Genomic DNA, 23419 nt, shown 5'->3' with positions numbered 1-23419 from the left:
TTTAGCCAATCATCTATCGTAGGACACTTCAGTTGCTTCCATGTCCTGGCCACTGTGAATAATGCTGCTATGAACATCGGTGTGCAAATCTCTTTTCAGATATGGGTTTTCAAGTCTTTGGGGTAAATAGCCAGTAGAAGGATTGCTGGATCATATGGTAGATGAATTTTTAGTTTTTTGAGGAACCTCTGTACTGTTTTCCATAGTGGCTGTACCAATTTGCAGTCCCACCAGCAGTGTATAATTATAGCTATTCTAACAGGTGTGAGATGGTATCTCATTGTCTCACAAACAATATTGGAAGAAAGAAGCCAAACAAAAAAGAACATACATTATGATTCTGTGTATATGTAACATAAAAATATGCAAAAATAATCTATGCCATTAGAAGTCAGGGGAATGGTTGCCTTTTGAGGGTTATTGGCTAGAAGGTCCCACAAGGGGAGCTTTTGAGATACTGATAATATTAAGTTCTTTGATCTGGATGTTATTTACATTAATGATTTGTATACTTTTATATATGTATATTTCACTATAAAGTTTTTAAAAAATAACAGTAAAATTAATACATATTATTCACATAAATTCTGATTTTCCCCCACAATAACTACTTTGATGTTTTTGAGGGAAACAATGGACCAATTCTTCCAAATATCCTTTCCACCCACCTTTTGAGTTCTTGCTTCACTAGTACTCTTGGGTAATTCTGCATTCATTGTAGGAATGTGGGTGAGAGACTAGACTGGGGATGAGTTCTGTCAGGGAAGGCTTCTTGGAAGAGATGAAGCTGGACCTGAGTTTTATAGCATCCATTGGAGACAGCCAGGGGAGCAAGTGGAGAGCAGAGTTCCAGGCAGAAAGGCCAGGCTGCTGGAAAGCATGAAGATGTGGTAGGGGAAAAAAAGAACCCATTGGGAGGGGCTGGGAATGGCTTGCGAGAGCTGGAACTTGAAGAGTGGCTGAGGAGCAGTTAGCGATAAGCAGGAGAGCTTGGCAGAGGCCAAATTGAGAAGAGCCTTGAAGGGTTATGCCGTTGAGTTTGGACTTCATCCTGTAGGCATCTGGGAGCCACTGAACAATTTAAATCGAACCAGTGACATAATTAGATTTCTGTTTAATGAAGAGTAAGCTGGTGATGGTGTGGAGAACACTTGCAGAGGGATAAGACTGAAGCCTGGGGGACCAGTTAAAAAGCTATTGCAGTAAATCATGGGAGATACGATATGTTACCGCCAGGGGATAGAGGTGGGGACAGATATGAGAGATTATTAAGGAGACAGTTGTTCTGGTGGGACTTGGTAATTGATGGGTTTGGAATTGATCTGTAAACATGATGCTTTTTTCTTCTAGTAAATAAAATGGTAGAACCTTTAATTTGATAAAGGATAGAACTCATCTAGCCTTCTTTCTGTCCTTTTCCCCTTTAAAACCTTTCTGCAGTTACATAGGTCAAAGAATGTTGCTATGACAAACAATAGAAATCTTACTGCTACTTCCACTGCTTCTTAAAGTGAAAATTGAATGACACATTTCATATTTTTTCAATGGAGCATCATATAGGTCATTTTCTGTACTAGCATGCAAACTTCTTAATTTTTCCAAATGAATCAGTTGAGAGGGGAAAAGGTAGTTTATCTGAGAAGCTCTGTGTTAATGCCATTCTGAAACAGAAAAAAAGTGGTACCTATATACACTGTCATATACTATTGCAAACAAGAAACAATTTGTACATATGTGATTATATAGATACAAACATGTATACACGCATGAAGAAACATACATGCATATACACATGCACACATATATATTCACACTAAAAACTTATACAACTATATATGTGACACCCTTGAGATTTTACATACAGAGATTGTCTAGATATATAAAGAATAACATATTTTTATTTAATTTTCCCTTTCTAAGGTTATATTTGGGTGGGAAGGAATCTGGAAGAGATATATATATATATTTTTACTTAAATTACTTCATTGCATTTCCTTTCTTTTAATTTTAGTTTTTATAAACGGGAACACTGTATTAATCCATTCTAATTAAAAACCAGCCATGCAACCCTTCAGTTAAGGAAACAATTTTTAGTCTGCCTAGGATATCATTTAGTCAGAAATTGCCTCTATGGCTTTTGGAATTATCACCACCGCAGTGCTCTGGTGACCACTGGGGCAACAGCTTCACTAGCTGCTTTTATTCTAAAAATATCAGGAATTAGCCAAGAGCTTTTGCTCTGGAAAAGGATTCAGGGCCCTTCGATGGGGGTAACAGAGTGTGGAACTTTCTATTCCTACCGTAGAAGAAGGGGAAGTTATGAAAGGGGCAAGAAGGAAAGACCTAAGTTCACCTTCTGCTTGTCCACAGAACACCTCATCACCTTCCAGCTGCCAGAAGAGCTGTGCTATTCTTAGCCATCTCCTGCAAAGGTAATTATACAGAACCCCTCTGAAACCCATTTTTGCATTTGTCCAAGAAATTCTTTTATCTTCTGTAAATCCCTCATGCTCTAGCTAAGCCCGTGGTTTGCCCTTGGCCAGATGGGAGGACAGCCAGGCTTCCTTTCTCCAACAGAGCCTTTTCTGTACCAGAAAATGATTGTTTCATCATCATGTCACCCTCCTTCCCCTTCTCCAGACTGAAAATGTTCATCTTTACCTTTTTCCTTGTCCTTATCTTTCTTGTCATTTCTGTGATATTATTTTTAACTTTTGCCAAACACTTTTCAGAGCTAGACCTAGTAATATGCAAAAAGCCCAGTTGATCTTGCTCTCCATCTGATGGGGGGGAAAAGTTACAGTTGAACAGGATCTGGGGAATCAATGGACAGCATTGAAGCAGGTGCCTCTTACTCACAGTTGTGGAGTAAAGTTGAATGTAATTGAGCCATGGGTCAGATAGCCCAGATGTCAGTACAAAACAAAGGCCCCCAATCCAAGGTAGCATGCCCATAAAATAAAGCCAAGTCCAAAGGCCTTGCTGGTCCAAAAGCACAGGGAGAATCCAGCAGACTTGCTCAGTGAGGGGAGCAGACTGAATGTGGCCCAGGGTAGCGAGTGGGCAGCTGCAGCCTTAAATTTCAAGTCTTACTGTCAAATGGTTGAGAAGGGCAGGCACCTTCCAAATGATCAGTAGTAAGTTAAGGATTCCTCTGTTTTGATTTCCTTTTCAGTCAAAGACAAAATTTCTCTGTGTCACTAAACATAGGCCTCAGACCTGGTGGACCAGGACCAAACTTACTGGTATGTTGAGTAACTGGATGTGCCCCAGGCCAAATGGTTTCTCCCTAATTGAACCATGTGATAGTCTTTTGGGCTTGAAAACTTAGAGTCCTCTCTCTTTCTTTCCTCTCCATTGCCTACCGCCACTGAGTTAGTTACCAGACTGACCTTTCAGTGTCTCCCTCATACTCATTCTTTTTGGCTTCTATTTCCCCACTCAGACCTAACAGTCTCAGTCCTGGACTAAATTGCTTCCTCATAGGACTTTCTGATTTCTGTGCCCCAGTTTTCCAATCTACACTGCACTTTGCTCTCTTTTTTTTACATCTTGATGATTTTAACTTGCCTATAGGAGAAGTTTATGTCCCTCATTAGTCCATCCAGACCCAACATTTGGCCCTAAAGTACCTTTCCCAATTGTGTCTCCCAACTGCTTCCTTATATGAGCCCTCTGGTGAGTCAAGTATATTGCCATTGGAACACACCTGCTTTCCACATGTGTTTTTGCCTGTATCATTCCCTTGGAAGGCCAGTCTCTCTCCTCTCTGATTATTTAAATTCTATATTTAAAGATGCAGGTTCACTCTTAATTCACCCAAGATCATCTTGGCCAGAAGTTTTCTGTGTCCCCAGAACTCTCAGTACTTTCTGTCTGTTTCCCTCATCCAGCCCTGTAGTGTATCAGGCTGTTAGTTGGCTTTCATATGTGTTTATTGACTTCTCTGTTTAAAATTTTAGATGTTTTGATGGCAAAAGTAGGCTTTCAGCAGTAAAGATATCACTCTAAAGAGCTTAGCACTGCCCTGAAGGTACTAAATTTGCTGGGGATTCAGTGTAGTTACAAGGCTATAGTGTACTGATTCTCAGTATCTTCCAAATATGAGGATCTCTTTGTTCTCTTTTCATTGTCAGAAATTTGTTATCTCCCATGTGTGTATTATGATTCATTGATTGAAATTTTAAAAAACAATGACCAGAAGCTTTTGTGAATTTGGTAATGCTTTACAATGAAATTTTATTTTGGTATAGCAACACCCACATACATTTGAAAATTAGTAACGTTGTATTTGTAAGATGTTTTTATTTATTTGGTATACAGATAAGTCTTAGTGAGCACCTGGTTTTGCTAACCCTCGCAATAATGTTGAATCCTCATGTGTAATGTTGCCCCAATATTTTGGCATGCTGTTGTTGTGGTTGTTGTTATTATTTCATAGAGCTGTTGTGAGACTTAAATGAGATGCCGTATATTAGGTGTATGACACAGTGCTTGGCGTTTAAGAGATTTTGATCTTTCTTTCCCTTCCCATACTACTATTAGCTAATTTTGAAGATGGGGACCTTCTGGGATCTTCTGGGCAATTCGATTTAAGTGGGACAGAATTTGGGGCAGTGGATGTGGGGGAGGGATAGCAGTGTTGCTTATAGGGAAAGTGAAAAGACATTAAAGATCACCTAGAACAGCAAATGTTTTACTGTCAGGACTTCTCTACCCTCTTAAATATTATTGAGGGCCCCAAAGAGCTTCTATGTATGTGAAGTTTATCTATTGAGAAATTTAAAAAATATTCCTTTATTTATTTCCTTTAAAATAACAATAATAAACCATTACACAGTAACATAAGTAACACATTTTTATGAAAAATGTATTTCCCCAAAAGAAAAAACTTAGTGAGAAGAGTGGCATTATTTTAAATTTTTGTAAATTTCTTTAATGTCTAGTTTAATAGAAGACAGCTGGATTCCCATATCTGTTTCTGCATTCAGTCTGTTGTGCTATTTTATATTGGTGAAATAAACGAAGAAAATCCAGGTTTATACAGATTTGTTGAAAAAGGAAGAAATATTTAAATAGCCTTTCAGATAATTGTGGATATTCTTCTTTGAAACTAAACCAAAACTCAATGAGTGGTAGTTTCTTAAAGGTTACTTACATGATGGAATCTGGAACATATCAATGAAGTTTTCATGCTCTGTTACACTAAAATTCATTGTTGTCTTGATATTTTAAATGGGTCTTTTAACTGTGCATGACTTTGTAACATCGACCATTGGTCATTTGAAAAAATATTGGTTCACTGAGTTACACAGAACTTCTAAATGTTGACATATTTCATCATATACTTTCAAGAAAGTTATGTTCATTGTTAATCACCACTGATCTCATCAGATGAGTGTTTAGTACTAGGGAACTGTCAGGATTATGGTGGTTGATACAAAATTTTCACAATTCTAATTTTCATTCAAAAACTTGAATTTTATAACTGGCAACAATTACTGTCAATTGTTTTCCTTGAAGTGGCAGGCTAACTTTGTTCATTTTTAAGAAAATATCTGCCAAATACCCAGGATGGAATAGCCATAGTTTGTCACTTGCTCTTTCAAGTGAAAATAGTATTCCACAAAACAAGCAGATAGTTCACCTTCCAACTCAAATGATGGAATAAATGCTTTTCCTTGAGACAGCCACGGTACTTTGGTATGCAGCAGAAGTGCTTTATTTGTACGTTCCTTATTGTCACACAAAATATGAAAAAGACGTGTACTCAAGGGTTTAGATTTAATAAAATTAATAATTTTTAGAGCTTTATCAAGGACATTCTCATGCAAAACTAGCATTTTCTTTTTACCGTGTAGCAGTAAAATATACAGTGACTACTAGTATAGTTTGGTACCATTACCTTGCTTAGTGCTAAGATGTCAGCAGTTTTACCCACCACTGCTTGTGTGCCATCATGACAAATGTCAAACTGTGAAAAACGCAAATAGCATCTTAGTATTATTATGAAAATAGTTTTGACCTCAAGGACCCTCAGAAAGGGTCCCTAGAGGGTGTCTGTGGACCACATTTCGAGAACCACTGTTTCAAACTTTTACAAAGGGCCAGCCCTCCTTGGACAAAAAATAAAGCTGCTAGCACATTTGGGAGGTGAGCCAAGGTCTTTTTCACACAGGGCAATTTGCCTTACATTTTGGACCCAAGATGGACTTTTTATTTCTTTGCAGAACTGAAGGCATCTGGCTTGGGAGTATGATTATTCTCCACTCACCTTTAAACTGCCTCAGCTATTACTAAGTCTCTGGCAGTGATATGTTGATTATGTGAATTTAAAGCCCATAGGAGCCAGAAGAATGACAGATCAAATTCCCTTAAATGAGAAATAAAATCCAGGAGCCTGGCAGTGGGACATACGGCTCTCACTCCAGCTGACCTTTGGTGTCACTTGGGTAGAATGACTGCTTCTGGGCCAGATGGCAACGTGGCTTAAACGGAAATGTCTCAACCTGTTTCCTAGCATTAATCGTGCACACTGATACCCCTTCATTGTGCAGTCCATAATTCTCCATCGCCAACCTCATTTAGATTTTTTTTGAGGCAAAGCCGAATTCTAACAGGCCTCCTTGAATCCAAGCAATTTCAAAAGGTCTAATTTCTTTTAAGTCTCCAAACCCAAACCTTTTTATATCCAATCACTATTGCAGGCTTACAGACACTGAGTCTTTTGTCAATGGAATTTAACTCTAGCAACTTTTAAGAGCAATGAGATTGAAGAACAGTCTCTATGCCCTAAAGGAGGTGGGTGAATGGAAGCCCATTTAAATTTTGTTTAAAAGCACTAAATAAGAATCAATTTGTAAAGGCAGCTTTTCAAGCATAGCAAGATAGCTTTTTAAACCTGATGGGGATAATGGAAGGTCAATACCCTTTATTTTATCAACAATTTCACTAAATAATATTTATTAAGGGCTTTCAGGTCAGGCTTCTCAGCTATAAACAAGCAAATACTGTAAGCAGACCTATTAGAAGTGTTGAAACAGAGCAGCTCCTGGCTGTGGGATGTCTAGACTAGAAGTTAACATCACTTGTCTACAGTGAAGCATGCTTTCATGACTCAAAAGCGGAACTTAGAATTTATTTCTAAAATAATTTGAAGTACACCCAATGAGCAACAAAAGCAAATTTAGCCAACTGGGAAAGAGAGCTGGCTTTTTTCACCCAGGGTCATGTGTAAGGACAACATTCTGTCATATGAGAAATGTCTCAGTTTAGACAGAAAAACACTGGTTCCAGGAAAGAAAAGAAAATAAGTTATATTTGACACTTTTCCCCCTTTGTATTCATGGACTTTGAATTATATACACATCACCTAGAAAAATACTTAACCCTCATAAAAAGCCTGGCAAACAAGTAATTGTAAAACAGGGAGCAGAAATCCATACTTTTGTAAGAACCACTTTGACTTACTTAAAAAATACAGCTTTTTTTAAGCCAATAAAATTCCGAATTTTCTAAATTTAAATCAACATGTAATGGGAAGCCTGGTTTGAGAGAATAAAGTATGTTGGCCTTAGAGTTTAGGTGTGTTTGGAGACTCCATGAGATGGGCCCATTAGGAATTTATTTGCATGAGGGATGAAGTTGCTTCCTGGGAGTGAATGAATTCTAAGAGAGGATAGCATTGCCATAATACTGAAAAGTTTCAAGAACTAGGGAAGGATATCAGAGGTGAGTGGCATTGTATATTCAAATTTAAACCAGCTACCATGAGCTTGCACTGCCTGAGTCCTTGGCAGGGGGCAATAATTAAGAGCAAGTAAAAACTAAAAAGGGCAATTTCAGAAAAATCTCTTTAACACCTCCGGAAGTGTTAAGTCTGAAGTGCTTTTTAGTCTATGTAATAAAGTGAAAGAAAAGAGGGCAAGGATTCCATTGATCTTGGACTTAGCAGTACCTCCAGTGAATATTGTTTCTTTGATGGCGTAGCAGTGACTTTGGGCATTGGTGGGTACTGGTGCTTTTGGTGACTATCTGGGCATTATTGTTTTATTGTATTTTCACCATTGATGTAGTCAAGAATCAACAGCCCGATAAACCAGACCAGAGAAAAGGAAACCAACATAATTTCCTGTCACCATGTAAAATAATAATGGAACTGGGAATGGTTTTCTGTTCCTATGTTAAATGATTCTGAGAAGAAGCAAACTTAACTGTTCCAGGAAATATTTTTTCCTGAAAGATAAAATCATGAGCCAACTAAAAGAGTTTACGTAACAAGAATAACACGTTTCCCATTAATACATCAGTAGTCTCACCTCCCTGTGCTTACTGACTTATAGCTGTCATATAATAAAATTTGCCCAATTCACCTTACAAGACCTGCCCTAAAACCACCTAGAGCACTCCCTGATACCCTATCCTGCTATCCTTCTTCCGAGATACTATTTAGACGCTGTTAAGGCAGTGTTCTCCTATAGTGCATTAAGTCTAAAAAACTTTCTTTGATTGATCAGTGTTTTTTTTTTTTCTGGTGTTTACTAGAGATACTTAACAGTCGATACAGCCAAAAGAGTGAATGTCTGCACATTTGGGAGAGACCCCTTGAGGTGTAGAGGAGCCACAGTTATGGGAGAGGGTGGAACCAAGTGAATATGGTTTGTTGCTATTTTTGTGGCCTTGTTTCTACTTGCAGGAAGGTGAGACCTGGGGAAATTTGGCCTAAATACCTATAATCATTTAGACAAGGACAGCAAATGTCTAGCCCTGTGAAATGATTATGTTCACTACTTTTTACATGATTCTTCCTTGATAAGATAAATATAGTGCTCCCTTCCTCCAGACAAAGATGGTTTTAAATTCATCGTATAATGGCAAAATCTTAAAGGTGTGTGTATGTATGCATATATATGTACATACACACACATATACATATATGTGCACACATATATAACATGCATATACCATTGAGAGATTTAAGGCAGTTTACAAAAGTGCAACAAGATAAAAATAAATAAGGCAGTATCTGAAGGTAGTGCTCTGTGCTGGGAGCTTATCCTTTTGCCTACTGCTGTGCTCCCCTTCCCCATTCCCATCAGTGTTTTTTGCCAGTTAAAGGCCACTTTCTCTTACAGCACATGCAGATCAGGCTTAGCAACCTCAACGCTGGAGCTCTTTCCCACCCTGTCCAAATTATGCCTGACCCCCTCACCAGAGTAGTGGTATGGGGAAAAGGAGAGGAGAAGAAAGCCCTCAGAGATTAAAGCTACACAGGATGGGGAGGCATCTGACCTCACCTTCACGTCCTGGGCTAGAATAGGGTATGCCAACCTGGATCCCACAGATGTTGATGGTGGATTACCAGCCACTGAGAGTTCTGGATCCTCAGGTGGCCTTGATGTTCAAAGATTAATTCCTGTAAATCTCATTTTCCAGCAGGTGAGCAAAGGCAGACTTTAAGGGCTATGAATGGGATGTGTCCTGGTGAAGAATTTGAAGATAACGAAGAAGGACAATATGACTTTAAAGGAAGTAAACTGTTGAGAAAAAAGAAAGAAAAAAACTCCTGAATATTTTGGGAAGACTTTAAGGTAAACATCATAGGTAAAAAGGATGATTCAGTTCATTTCTGTGACAAATGTGATTTGCTCGTTAAATCTATGGGTGAATGATTCTGTGCAAGCATCCTTTTTGCTATGACTGTGCTAATTTATATGAAAAAAAAAATGGAAATAAGATGTGTAGCGTAAGGCTGTAGTATTCCTGTGCTGTGAATTGAGCATACATGAGGTTATATTTTCATGTGTAGCACTGTCCAAGGTTGCAAGAGAACGTATTTGTCTTAGAGAGACTTACAAGCTCATATTAATCACTGTCATAAGAGAGTTGAAAAACTTGTTACCTGTGCTCCACTGGAAAAAGTTCATCCTTTTACTGCCTTGCCAAACACTGAGACCCCTTAAATGCGGCTGGCCAAGGACCATAAGAGGCATATTCCACCAGAGCAGGACACCTTGATGTCACCACCTCCCGTGCAGCATGAGCCATACAAGCACTATAATCAGCCACATGAGGGTCTTTGTGCTTCTCCAGTACAATTGTCTCCACCTCCATCTCCTTCAGTCCATCGGGAAACCATTAGTATTGCAACAAGTGAATATAGAAATTTAATAATCATCCTTATTCAGGATGACTCTAATTCTGGTGCTAAGCAACCATCATTTCCTGCTTTAGCACCCGCTCACCATCACATCGAATATCAAATTCAACCATCGCTATTGCACTATTACTCTATTATGCTTCCAGAGCAACATGCACCACCCCCATCTCCTTTACCAGCAGGGAACCATCCAATGTCATGTTCTGCCCAGGACTCAGGCACTCCTCACTTGGTTTGTAGCTAAGTGCCACCTCCACCCATGACTTCTAATCCATAACCAGTAGCTTCTTCCCCTGGTTATATTATTGCTCAGGTGCCACCTTATATTAATCCTCCTCCTCCAGGATCTCCTCTTTCTTAAAATGGTGGTCCACCTGTAAGTAAATTCCCTTTTAGCAATCATAATCCTAAGTCTTTATCCTAGTTCACTGAAGAGCAATAAACTCTGAGCTCTCCGTTTACACAACCAGATGAATCAAGTGTATGATCTAAATCAAAAGGACTTTTACCTTCTCCACCAATGGAAAGGTGCACTTCCTGGGTCACGTCATTTAGATCAGACAAGGTACAGACTATAGTAACAAAGATAATAGTGTTTTAAGCTGAAGAGCTGATGAGGAAAAAACCCTTTAAATGTAGTCAATCTTTTAATTAAACTTTGTTTTAGTAAGGAAAAGCACTTCTTACAGAGATAGCTATAAAACACTTAGGATCTTGTCTCTTAAACCTTTTTACCTTGACTTTAGGATCTATTTCAAGTTCTATACTGTAGTGTAGATAAATGGCTCAGTTGAACACAGCCAATTTACCACAGCCCTTAGTGTGGTAAATTGACCCAGAGCTGACCTTTGCAATATGAGTTCCTGAAATAAATTTGCATTGTTTCACTTTTCAAAAGTATTGTTTTTGTTTAGAGTTTGTGTGTGTGTGTGTGTGTGTGTGTGTGTGTGTGAGAGAGAGAGAGAGAGAGAGAGAGAGAGTTTGTTAACTTGTGTAAAAGAATTAAATTTCAATATGGTTGTAAAAATGCTATTTTTATGTGAATTTAAGCACAGTCACATACTGCTTTTTAAAAATCATGTTGTGCCACTAATTTCCGAAAGTACAATAAAAAGCCTAGAAATAAAAATCTAGAATATACTATAAGGCAGACAGCTAAATGGTAGAGAATTATTTCACATTTTAGGCACTGAAAATTTGAGGTATAATAAGTATATAATACGTTTCACTTGGATGCCTTTTCATTTTTAGGCAGCTCCAGAAGCACCAAACTACATCGGAATTCCGTACTGTGTTAGATTTATGTTCGTAATGTTAAAAGGCATTACTAAATCATTTGGAAAGATATGGCCAAAGTAATTGACTCTGTAGGCGCCAAGCTGGTGGAGATGCTGTTACAATGCTTGTTAATACTATTTTTTTCACAATGGTTGGAATCACATAATGCACTATACTTATCAGTCTTTAGTAACATTATATTACAGCACTGTTTAAATGGTGTCATTTAGATGAAATGTGTGCTACTGTGCTCATTGTCTTAAACTAAATATTTTGGGCTGAATAGACTTTATTATAGTTCCTTATTTCATGGTAGAGTTTGGTCCTTTTCTTATGGTTTCTTGCTGATTGGCTTTTAAACTACAATTTAAATGCCATGAAAATTTGAATAATGTGTTAATCATAGACATTCTTATAGTCACAAACTTGCATTTGCTTGGGTTTCATTATTGTGGGATAAGCGGTTTTCCTCTCACTTGAAATAAAACTATTAATTCTTTCCTATTTTATTGGTAAAAGATTCTAAACTTGGAACATTTTAGCATGAAGTTAACAGCAAAGACTACCAGATGACTTTGTATTAGAGAAAAGTAATGACTAAATTATATAAATTTCAATGCTTTATAAGGAGCCTTTAGAATCAGCTTTTGCATTATAGGGACTTGCTATATTCTTGCTAAGATGATCACTTACACTTTATACTGAATTCATATGTATGAATTGAGATATTATATATCAATTGGGATATTACATTCTTGAGATATATATCATTTGAATAAACCCTAGTAAAGTTTTTCCTCCCCTAGTAGTAGTATGTGGATTATTAGATAGTTTATAGTATATGAATTTAGAACATACTTCTTTTTGGCAAAGGATGAACTGATTGCTAATTTATTATTTTATCCTGTTGGATACAGGCAAAACAAATTCTTATTTTGGCTGATCAAATGCCAAGACATCTCTGAGCTTAGAGCTGAAGTTAGAAATAATATAAATGGCCATTTTAACCTTGACCAGCCTGAAATAACGAATACATTTTTTAAAAAAGTAAGTGATTTTTCACACCTAGAAATTTGAGAGTCCAGTGTTAATGCAATATTTCTGGTGAGAAAGCCTTGTTATTAGAAGCACAGAGTGCAATAGTGTGAAATGATGGTAAATGCTTCTATCATATTATTATAGGTACTTGGACTGGTACAAACTTGATTCCCTTTTTTGCCCAAGTTTAGGAGCTGTTAAAATATTACTGTTAATATATAATATCATTTTTTGCTTCCTAGAATAAGAGTCAAATTCACTTTAAGCCTTCTCAATTATCTCTGAAGAGCTCTCTTGCTTTTATTGAAATTCACTAGGGTTGAATGTGGTATGAAACCACTTAGACATTGTATTGTACAAAAAAAAATCAGTATCATGATAAAATTTCACATGTTTAAAAGGTAGACTTTAAAAAATGATTTATTTTCAGTTAGGTTTAGGAAATATGTTATACAGCAGAGCAGACCAGGTGAATATGTTATAGTATTCAAAAAATTTTAAATGGCATTAGGAGTAAACTCATCCAGTTATTGTTTGAATGGCTATGCTGGGTAGAAAGTTAACAAAATTAGTGTTAATGTTTCTTTAAGGAAAAAAAATAACACGAACTCTGCCTTATATCAGAAAAGGCATCGAAGATAATAGACATGTCTAAATTCAATGTATGTACAGTGCATTTTATTACCCTGAAGATTGCTGAAGTAGCATTTTAATTCTTAAAAAAATTTTAAAATGGATGCATAAATACTAGAAAATAATATTTATAAGAAATAAAAATAAATAACAGTGAAAGGGATAATGAAGGCAGAATAAATAGTAAAATCAAACCCAAGTTAAAGTTGGAACCAAAACAGTTTGAACCAGAAAGTCCTGCACCATTGTTAATGGTGGATGAAATGTGGTTAAAGCAAAGAAGCAAGATAAAAACATGCACATTTCACAGAGAGCATAAGCCTGATATTGAGCTTAGTTCTTTTGTGGGTGCTCATAAAATGGCCACTGTGTAATATAGGGTGGCGATTCCTGCTTCTGATGGCATGAGAGAATCTCCTGAAGAGTCGGCTAAAAATAACAGCCTTTGCCTTATTCCCACAAGATTCTGATTCAGTAGTTTTGGGGGATGGGAGAGGCTTAGTAATCTGCCCTTTAAGTAATATCCTAGGTGATTTGGAAGCAGCTGCTTGAGAAATTTCACTGGTCACCCAGTTTCCATTCTTGGCGGTCTACCATCCTTTCTCATACACAGCAATCAAGGTAATCATTTGAGAATGGAAATCGGCCCTCAAATGGTTTTGCATTGCACTTCTGGTCCAATTCCTTTTTCATGCCAGTATATGATTAGTCTCCTGGTGAATTTTCCAAACTCGTGACTTACCATTCTTTCTTCACTCCTTCTATTCTAGCCATATAGCCTTTTCTTTGATCCTCAGACAACCAAGGTCGTTCCTGCTTCTGCATTTTGCACTTGCTCTGTTTTCTGCCTGGACCATCTTCTCACAGATAGTGATATGGCTGGTTCTCTCACTTTGTGTCTCTGTTCAAATGCCTTCCTTGCTACTCTGTGGAAAATAGCACCACCCCTACCATCCCTCTGTGTCTCCTAACCCTGCTTTATTTTTCTTTATGGCACCAGTATAACTTGCTGCTTTCTTATTTTTGTTTCTTCCATGAGAGTGTCATTTTCAAGAGAGGTGGGTCTTTGTACTAGTCCATCAAAGAATGACAATGAGTGATAAGTAATTATGAAACGATTTTGTTTCTTACTGTTTGCTGCTGCTTCTTTTTATATTTTCCTTTGCCCCAGGTGAAAATTTGGGCCATCTGATGACTTTTCTCTATACTGTTAGATGATAGAAAGCACTGTTGTTAGTAATTTAAATGTCTAGTCCGATGCGATAGTCAAACTTTGGAATGAATTTAAGGGTAAGGCCTTTCCTCACTTCTCCAGCTGTGGCTGATGGAAAACTAGCAGTTGGGGGAGAACGCTGTGGTCAACTTCTTGCCTTACTCACTTTTGCTTTTATTTTTTCTCCCCTGTTTTACTAAGTGGAGGTCTTGATCCTCCAGATTTGGAGTACAAGGGATTGGCGGAGGAGTGGTGAGGGAATAGGAATGGTCTTACTTCATTGGTATGATAAGAAACTGGATTAGTGCTCTTTGGGCCTGACTACGAGTTTTAAGTATTGATTCTTTTACGGGCACTTTCATTGTTGGTAAGAATTCCTCTCATTTCTCCAGATCTCTCTGTGTAGTTCCCTTGGTGAAGATGAATTTCCCTCTTTTCCACTTAGTTCCTTATTTATTCTTCAGTCCCTGAGAATCTGACAATACCTACAGCTTCTCTCTACTGAGTCCGATGTTCATCCCTCTAGCTGGTCCTCTGGGACAGGAACTAAGACGACCTCCTCACTGGCTCTCTCTAGTGAGGGGCAATATCTGGCCCATGAGAAACATTTCATTTTCCCTAATAAACTCTGGCTGTGCTGGCCAACTCCAGTGTTATCAGTTTCCTCTCCTCCTCAGCTGTTAGAGTCAGCTTGTATTCTGCAGCTTAGATTTTCCAGACAAGAGGCTATAGTGTCACTAATGCTCCAGAGAGCACATATTTAGCCCTCTCAATGGACTATTAAAGTGCCCCTCTCCTGAGAAGTGAAATGGGAGGCATCTTTCATCCCTTCTTCCAAGTAGGAGGTGGTGGTGGGACTCACATCAAAGCAAAATCCAGTGCCAGGCTATGTCCTGAATGGTAAGTGTCCATGCCCTACTGTTTGTTAAATATTTTAATTATTACTCTGGATCTAACTATTTTTGATTTTCAGGTGGCTCAGGAACCACTATGGAAAATATAATCATCTTGGATGTGTCTACGAAAACGAAGGGGAAGAAGTGGGTTATTAAATAGGTAATTCGGAAAAAAATGCTTCAGGTAGTAGAATTTTCTTGCAAAGTTTTATCTGAATCATTCCGAAAAGTGTCAGAATTTGGCACAACTCATAACAGTTCCAAGTACATTATGCTGAATAAAATAATACATTTTTTCTTTGACAAAATAATCAGTAGATATGCTTCATTTTCAACAGGAAAAATTCAGTTATATTTTAAGCACCTTTCAAGGTCATACCTAGGTAAAAATGTGATTTAGATGGAGTTCATATATGATTGGGAAGAAGTGGGGATACAGAATCCTTTTTACTTTGCTGAATGAAATTAGTTTTTAAAAATCATAAGTCATCACATAATAGGAAAGAGATGGATTGCTTATTCCATTGACCATCGCTAGCTGTTTAACTTTTAAGTTTTTCCTGGTATTTGGCTTGGACTTTCTGTTTGATTTATGTGTGTGGGAGACTGATTGCAAATTTTTCCTTAGTTCTTCACCTCTTCCAGTGTATACATCCCTTCAGTGTATCTTCAGAGTTCCTCTTATCAAAAAGTGGAGTCTGTTTTCACACCCCTTTGAATATGGGCTGGCCTTGTGATTTGCTTTGACCAACAGAATTTGGTAGAAGTGTCGATGTGCCAGTTCTGAGCCTAGAAGCCTTGTGTTCTTTCTCTCTGTCTCTCTGTCTCTCTGTCTCTCTGTCTCTCTCTCTCAACTCAGCCACCCTGAGAACAAACTTGGCCTACCTTGCTGGAAGATGAAAGAACACACTGAAGAGAGCTCATTTTTCCTATCCAGAGCCATCTTAGGACCAGTCTAAAGTCAGACAATCTCAAAACATGTGAGAGTGCCTAGCCAAGATTAGCTCCAACCTGCATCTGACAGCTGGCCCCATGCTGGAGTTCATCTGAGACCAGACCAATCACTCAGGTTAACTGTAGTTTTGTGAGCAATAATATAAATGCTTATTGCTTTAAGTCATTGAGTTTTTGGGATGCTTTGTTACACAGTGGTAGCTAACTCATACAAGCCAGTTTTGCCCTCACTTTCCCCCTGTAGTCAAAGAATCACATACTGTCCAGTTTTACAATTAAAATTTACTCTAATGTAAAGTATTTTTTAAAACATGAATTACAAATATCTAGTGTTAACATGGGGAGAATTCACCTTTGAAAGAGTTTAATACACTAAATATTTTCTTTAGGTTTTGTCATCTGCACATATTCATTTCCCAGTTTCCTCACTCATATCCAAGTTATAAGGATGATTAACCTTCAATATAATGCATAGTAACCTTGAACAAATTGTGGAGAATTTAGCTTAAGTAGACGTTATATATGCAGCTGGCATTTCCTAGAGTCTTGGTGATCAAATTACTGAAGACTATATGCATAGTCTTGCACTTATCAGCATAAAACCTCATTCCAGATGTTCTCTTCTGAATTGTTGTCTTGGGATCTCTAAGTTTGTGAAGCCATTTGTGCAACAGCTGAGCTATGGTGGCTTTTGCTCTTACCTTGAAGATTTAGCTTTGTGCTTTACAACAGACAGATCTGTATTCAGGGAGCATATAGAGCCATAGCCACTATGGTGCATCTTCTTTATCTTTGCACCTAAGGAGGCTCAAGTGCACCTAAGATGGGCTACATTGGAGGAAAACCATCCTTTTAACCCAATCCTTTCGTGGTTCCCAACAATCTGCAACGGCTTTCTAAATCAATGCCCTAAAACTTTCTTTTCCCCGTTTAGTCCAACCTTCCCATTCCTCTCTCTGTTATGTTCTAATCACACATGAGCAAGCTATTAGCCCGTCGGCTCTGCATAAGTCCAGATGTCTGTCACTTAGACTGACATCACTTTGTATACCACTTGGCTGCATTTTAGACAGTGAGGAGGCAGCTGGGTTAAACATCTGTTTTAGGGACAGATGTCTGCATAATCTTAAGTTTTCAGTTTAGAATATACTTAATGTAATTAAAAATACTCTTATTTTTTATAGTTCTTTTTCTTTTTCTTTTCTTTATTAAATTTATTGGGATAATACAATTATATAATTTTCAGGTGTACATCATAATTTGACATCTGTATATTCTATTGTATGTTTACCACCCAAAATCCAGTTTCCTTCAGCTACCATATATTTGATCCCCTTTACTCACTTCACCCTCCCCCTATCCTCTTATATTTGACCCCTTTTACCCCATCTCCCTATTCCCTCCTTCCCCACCCCCTACCCTCTGGTAACCACTAGTCAATTGTCCATGTCCATGAGTCTCTGTCCTGCCCATTTGTTACTTTTAGGTTTATACCCCACATATAAGTAATATTATGTGATTTTCAACTTTTTCTGTCTGGCTTATTTTGCTTAGCATGATTATCTCAAGATCCATCCATGTTGTCACAAATGGCAGTATTTCATCTCTTCTCATGGCTGAGTGATATTTCATCGTATGTATGTACCACAGCTTCTTTATCCAATCATCTATTGTAGGACACGTTGGTTGCTTCCATGTCCTGGCCACTGTGAATAATGCTGCTATGAACATCGGTGTGCAGATATCTTTTTGGATATGGGTTTTCAAGTCTTTGGGGTAAATACCCAGTAGAGGGTTTGCTGGATCATATGGTAGATCAATTCTTAGTTTCTTGAGGAACCTCCATACTGTTTTCCATAGTGGCTGCACCCCTTTGCAGTCCCACCAGCAGTGTATGAGGGTTCCTTTTTCTCCACATCCTCTCCAACGTTTGTTATTACTCGTCCTGTTGAGTATAGCTATTCTTACAGGTGTGAAATGGTATCTCATTGTGGTTTTGATTTGCATTTCCCTAATAGCTAGCGATGTTGAGTATCTTTTCATATATTCGTTGACCAGTTATATGTCCTCTAGGGAGAAGTGTCTCTTCAGGTCTTCTGCCTATTTTTGATTGGATCATTTTTTGTTGTTGTTATTGGGTCATATGAGTTCTTTGTATATTTTGGATATTAGGCCCTTATTGGAGGTGTTGCTTGCAAATATATTTTCCCATTCGGATGATTGTCTCTTTACCTCATTGACAGTTTCTTTTGCTGAGCAGAAACTTTTTAGTTTGAATACATCAATTATTTAGATTCTTAATGCGGTATCTACATGGTCGCTTAAAACTGAAAACATTAATTTATTCCACACTTTGCCTGTGTTTCACTGCAGTCAACATACTTGGTTCTTTCTTTAGGGCACAGATAGAACATATCCACAAGCCTGTGTATATTTTTAGGGGAGAAGGAACAAAGTAGTAGCCAACTCCAGAACAGGTGCTTTGAGACAGAACATCTACCTCAGTCAGTATAATTACCATTAGATGTGATTTATCACAGATAAATAATTACTAAATCCTTTCCTATTCTCTTTTTTTTCTTTCCCAGTGCTGTTTTTTTTTGGAAAGGGGCCGGCCACACATTAGGCCAGAGAGGAATGGGCGGGGGGCGGTGCTCTACACTGTTCTATCTGAAGAAAATAAAATTACCTTTGTTACCTTTAAAAGTCTATAAGTAAACATTTTTATTTGATTTGAACATTCAATTTCCTTTTGTGCTTTGATATACTAGCAACACGTAGCTGTTTACAACTGTCATCTGGCTGACTTCCCTTGGATATAATCCAGGCACCTCAACCCCAATGAATCTGTCACTGTATCATCACCTCCATCACTCTCTTGGTGAATGGTTCCCTTAGGTAACCAAATGTACAAGCCAGAACCCTGGTGGTCATTATTCAGTCCTCCACACTCCTCCTTCACTCCCCATATTTGATTGGTAGCCAAGGTCTGTAGATTTTACTTGACCACAGTACAGACACTCATTGCTTCTCTGGGGACTGCTGGAAGAGCCTTCATGTCACTTTCCTGCTTCTGGTCTCACATTTGCCTCACTCATCCAGTAGAGCTGCCAAGTAAGGCCTCTAACATGTAAGCGTGGTTATAGACACCAATGTACAGCCCTAGCATATGGGATAATGTCAAATTCTTTTGCTTAGCACAGAAGGGCCCTCATATCTGGCCTCTCTCTCTCTCTCTGGCCTCATTTCCCACCTTCTCACCTTTAAAATTAGCAGTTTCCCCCTTTGTGTCTTCCCATGTAGGTTTCCCTCTGAAAAATATTCCTTTCCTTGCTTTATCCCCCACTTTTCCTATATTTTCTGTTTTCAAAAGCACATTCTTCAACCCTCAGCAGAAACATCACTTCTTTCTAAAACCTTTCTCCAACATGGTGTATGATTTTGATGCCTCTGCACTGTGATTACTGTCCCATTTGTATAAGCACATCATGCCAGTTATCACACTGTATTTTAATTATTTCCTTAAATGTCTTTCTATTCCACTAGACTAGTGGACCTCAAAGTTTGGTCCCCTGACCAGCAACTTCAGTTTCACCTGGGAATATGTTAGAAATGCAAATTCTCGGGCCTCAACCCAGATCAGAAACTCTGGGGGTTGAGCCCAGCAATTTGTATTGAGGGCAAATCATTTAATATCTTATGACAGGGGAAGAGTGGCTTGCCATAGTGACATGCTAATAAATGGGAATTATTTGGAAGAAGATGCATAAATACTGCACAGATACTGTCCTCCATGCCAGCTTTTCTTAGACTGGCGACATCAAAGAAGTCCAGAATGCCTCAAAGCATTTCAACACTTGTATTAATTTCCTGCTGTAACAAATTTTAGCAAATTTAGTGGTTTAAAACAACAATACATTTATTATCTTACAATTTTGGAGGTCAGAAGTCTGAAATGGGTCTCGCTTGGTTAAAATCAAGGTGTTGCCAGGGCTGAGTTCCTTCCGGAGGCTCTAGGGGAGAATCCATTTCCTCAATTTATTCTAAATTCTAGGGCTTACCTTCATTTTCTGGCTTGTGACCTCTTTCTCCATTTTCAAAGCCAGCAATGGCTGTTTGAATTTTTCTCATGATGGCATCCCTCTGGTTCTGACTCTTCTGTCTCCTTCTTCCCTGTTTGAGCACCTATGTGATTACATTTGTCCCCCACTTGGATGATCCAAGCTAATCTCCTTATTTTAAGGCCCCCTGATTAGCAGACTTCATTACATGTTGTTATGTAATATACTTAGAGATTCCAGGGATTAGGACGTGAACATTTTGGGGGCAGAGGTGTTATTCTGGCCACTACAACATTTATTCTTGACTTCTAGAAATTTAAATAAAATTGATATTGCCTTTTACCTTAATACATGGGCTCTTTGGAGAGAACTAGGCTTCCCTTCTTTCATTGTTAGTTCTTGGAAGAAAGTGGTTTCAAAGTCTGTGGTGATTTAGGACATTCTAGTGAAGAGAGGACCCCCACCCCTAGAGACCATGAGATCTATGAAAATAATTATATCTGTATGTTAAAAATAAATGTTTAAGTATTTTTTTAAAAGAAATAATGCATTATCAAATAATATATCATTGAAAAAGGGGCAGGCGAATACTTTAAAAAATTTTTCCCAAGAGCCTGGTTTTCAATCAGACTTGCCAATCTTTCATTATTGGTATCCTTTTTCATTCATAGTTAAGGTCAGGGGTGTGCTTTAAAAAGTCCCTCATATTTAAGAACCCCAGGTGATTGCTCAGATCTGCCCCTCATCTGTCTTCCGAACCCAGTCATCCAGAGCACTGTGGTCAGTGGCTGCTTTGTTACTGTACTGGTTTTCCCTTCTCCAACTGGCTTGGGTTTAGTGGCTGTGTTGAATTGTCTGTGTGTTCTTCAGCCTACCTTCACCCATGAATATGTTTGGTCAGTTCCAGTTCCATGCCTCCAGTTGGAGAGCGATCCCTATTCCATTTTTGTGCCTCGCCCTGACTTCCAGAATCTCATCCATATTAGAAGCTTGGGGTCTCCAGTTTCAAAGAGTGTGTTCAACTCTTCAGTTACTTCAAGTAAGTGTTAAGAAACACAAACTTTTTAAATGGCTATATCTTAACAGCTCTTAACTTCGGCTGCTGGCTCCAGAGAGCTGAGAGTGGGGGACAGGAAGGAACCTTACAGATAAGAGTGGTCTGAGTAATGGGGAGACTCTTGCAGGCAACTTTCAAACCATAACTTTATCTAATCCCGCCTGAAGATAAAGAGGTCTGAAGAACCCCTGCAGACACGTTTTAGGAAACTTTGCCTTGCCGAGATTTGGCGGAAGGTATTATAAAACCCATTTATACTGCAGAATAGTTATAATCTTTATGTCTTTCATTTATACAGATCTGTGCACTAGCAAATAAAGGAAATGGTGGAAATTGATGGAAATGGAGCTGTAAAAATATGAAGGCTGTGAATTTTAAATATTGAACTTTGATAAGTTACTGTTTGGAAGCTTAGACTACTTTTCAAATGCAGTATACATCACCTCTGATATGATGGCAGGACGAGTCTGACATGAACCCACTTGGATCTGCATTGTGCAATACAGACATATATTTGTGAACAGTGTACCAGGATTATGATGAGAAAGCGAATTATAACTGGAAAAGGCTTCCTATCTTTAATTATCCTCCATCAGTGGTTTTATCCATTTCCTGGTGAAAAAGCAATGGTAGTTAAACCGAAATCTTGCTGAACCTCTCTGTGACTGTGCATGCCCAACATCTGTAGTTGCCTGTTTATAGAAAAACCTTAAATTAACTATTAACCAAGCTGAGTTTATCCTGTACTATGAATTCAGTACTTAAGTTTAAAAAATAATCTACAAATCCTGAATTGAAAGCTTCCCTCGGCTACTGTTAAGGAGAACAATGTGTACTAGGTAGGCCCTACCTGACCTATCTAGTCATCTTACATCAAAATGGAAATACCTGACAAATAGCACCTGTAGCCATTGAATCAGCCAGAACACAATTTCCTTCAGTTTGAGTGTGTTGCAAGGATGGTGATTCTTTAACTGAAGGAAGAGAAGTGAGAAAATTACCTGGCCAGTCTAAGCACAAAAGCCCCAATTCTTTGTCTGAGATGTCTTTTATTTTAGGACAGTACGTTGTTTTGTTCTGATCTCAGATGACTTTTTGGGTCTACTTTGCATATGTTGTGAGGAGCCATGGTTATGGATTCACTCTGGAAGAGGGATGTGTCTGTTAACACCCACACAAACAACTACCTAACCACCTAGGAAGTATTGAATTAGACCGTTGGACCACCCTGTTATACATGAATACAGGAGAGTGGTGTAAGAGGACATCGAATTTCCACATTCCTATGTTCCTTTAATAAAGGGAACTTGTAGGACTTGTTTTCTTTTAACGGACCAGCTTTCCTCCCCTTTGTTCATGCATCTGCCTTAGAGAAGACATTCACACTTCTAAGAAATAACTTTATTCCCTCCCAGGCTCTAAACAAACTTTTTAAGGCCATATTTGCTATGAGGGATATTTATCATGGAATTTAAGTAACTTGCATTTTAATTCGAGTGTCCTCTCAGCACTGAAAAGAGGTTATTTTCTCCAGGAGGCCCCAGCAGTTTCCTGTTTTAAAGAAATTGAAAAGAAATATATTGCTTTCTACAGCCCCAAAATCAATACAGTTTCAAATATAGATGGGACCAAGTTGCTTGTGCTTTCTATGTGGGCTGAAGAATAGTGCTGACCTGAGTCCTATGTGATCATAATACTTACACAGAAGCCATTGTGCTGTGGTATGAATGATTGTGGCTCTTTACTTGTCACTCCAGATTAGGTGACCAATCTTTGTACACACCGCCCAGTAATGATGACCTCCCATCCATCCATCTTGAGTGACATCTCCAGAGAATAGATTTAGGATCAGACCATTTAAATATCAAAACGTATTTCTTTTTCTTCACCTTTTAAAAAACAGCATAGAACCTTAAGGCATCACCAACCATTGCTTTTTTGAATAATGTGTGGTAAATATGGCTATAAGCTATAAATTCCTTGATAGCGGGGTACCAATGTTTTATATCTCTTACTATCTCCTTCAGTATGTAGCTTACACAGAAAACTAGCTCGATATATGCCTGTCAAATAAATGAATCAACAATTTCTCATGCCAGTGCTACAAAGAATGTCCACTTGTTTTTGGAC

At 38.2% G+C, this 23419-nt stretch overlaps 1 pseudogene; it reads left to right on the top strand.

The window, feature by feature from the left end:
- The first annotated feature begins 8848 nt into the window (after window positions 1-8848).
- The window catches only part of LOC102896179, a 101760-nt pseudogene continuing 87189 nt past the window's right edge, over window positions 8849-23419 (top strand).

The sequence above is a fragment of the Pteropus alecto genome, unplaced genomic scaffold, assembly GCF_000325575.1.
Source record: "Pteropus alecto unplaced genomic scaffold, ASM32557v1 scaffold23, whole genome shotgun sequence".
In the NCBI taxonomy this organism is placed as follows: Eukaryota; Metazoa; Chordata; class Mammalia; order Chiroptera; family Pteropodidae; genus Pteropus; species Pteropus alecto.
This window is presented reverse-complemented; position numbering and strand designations above follow the sequence as displayed.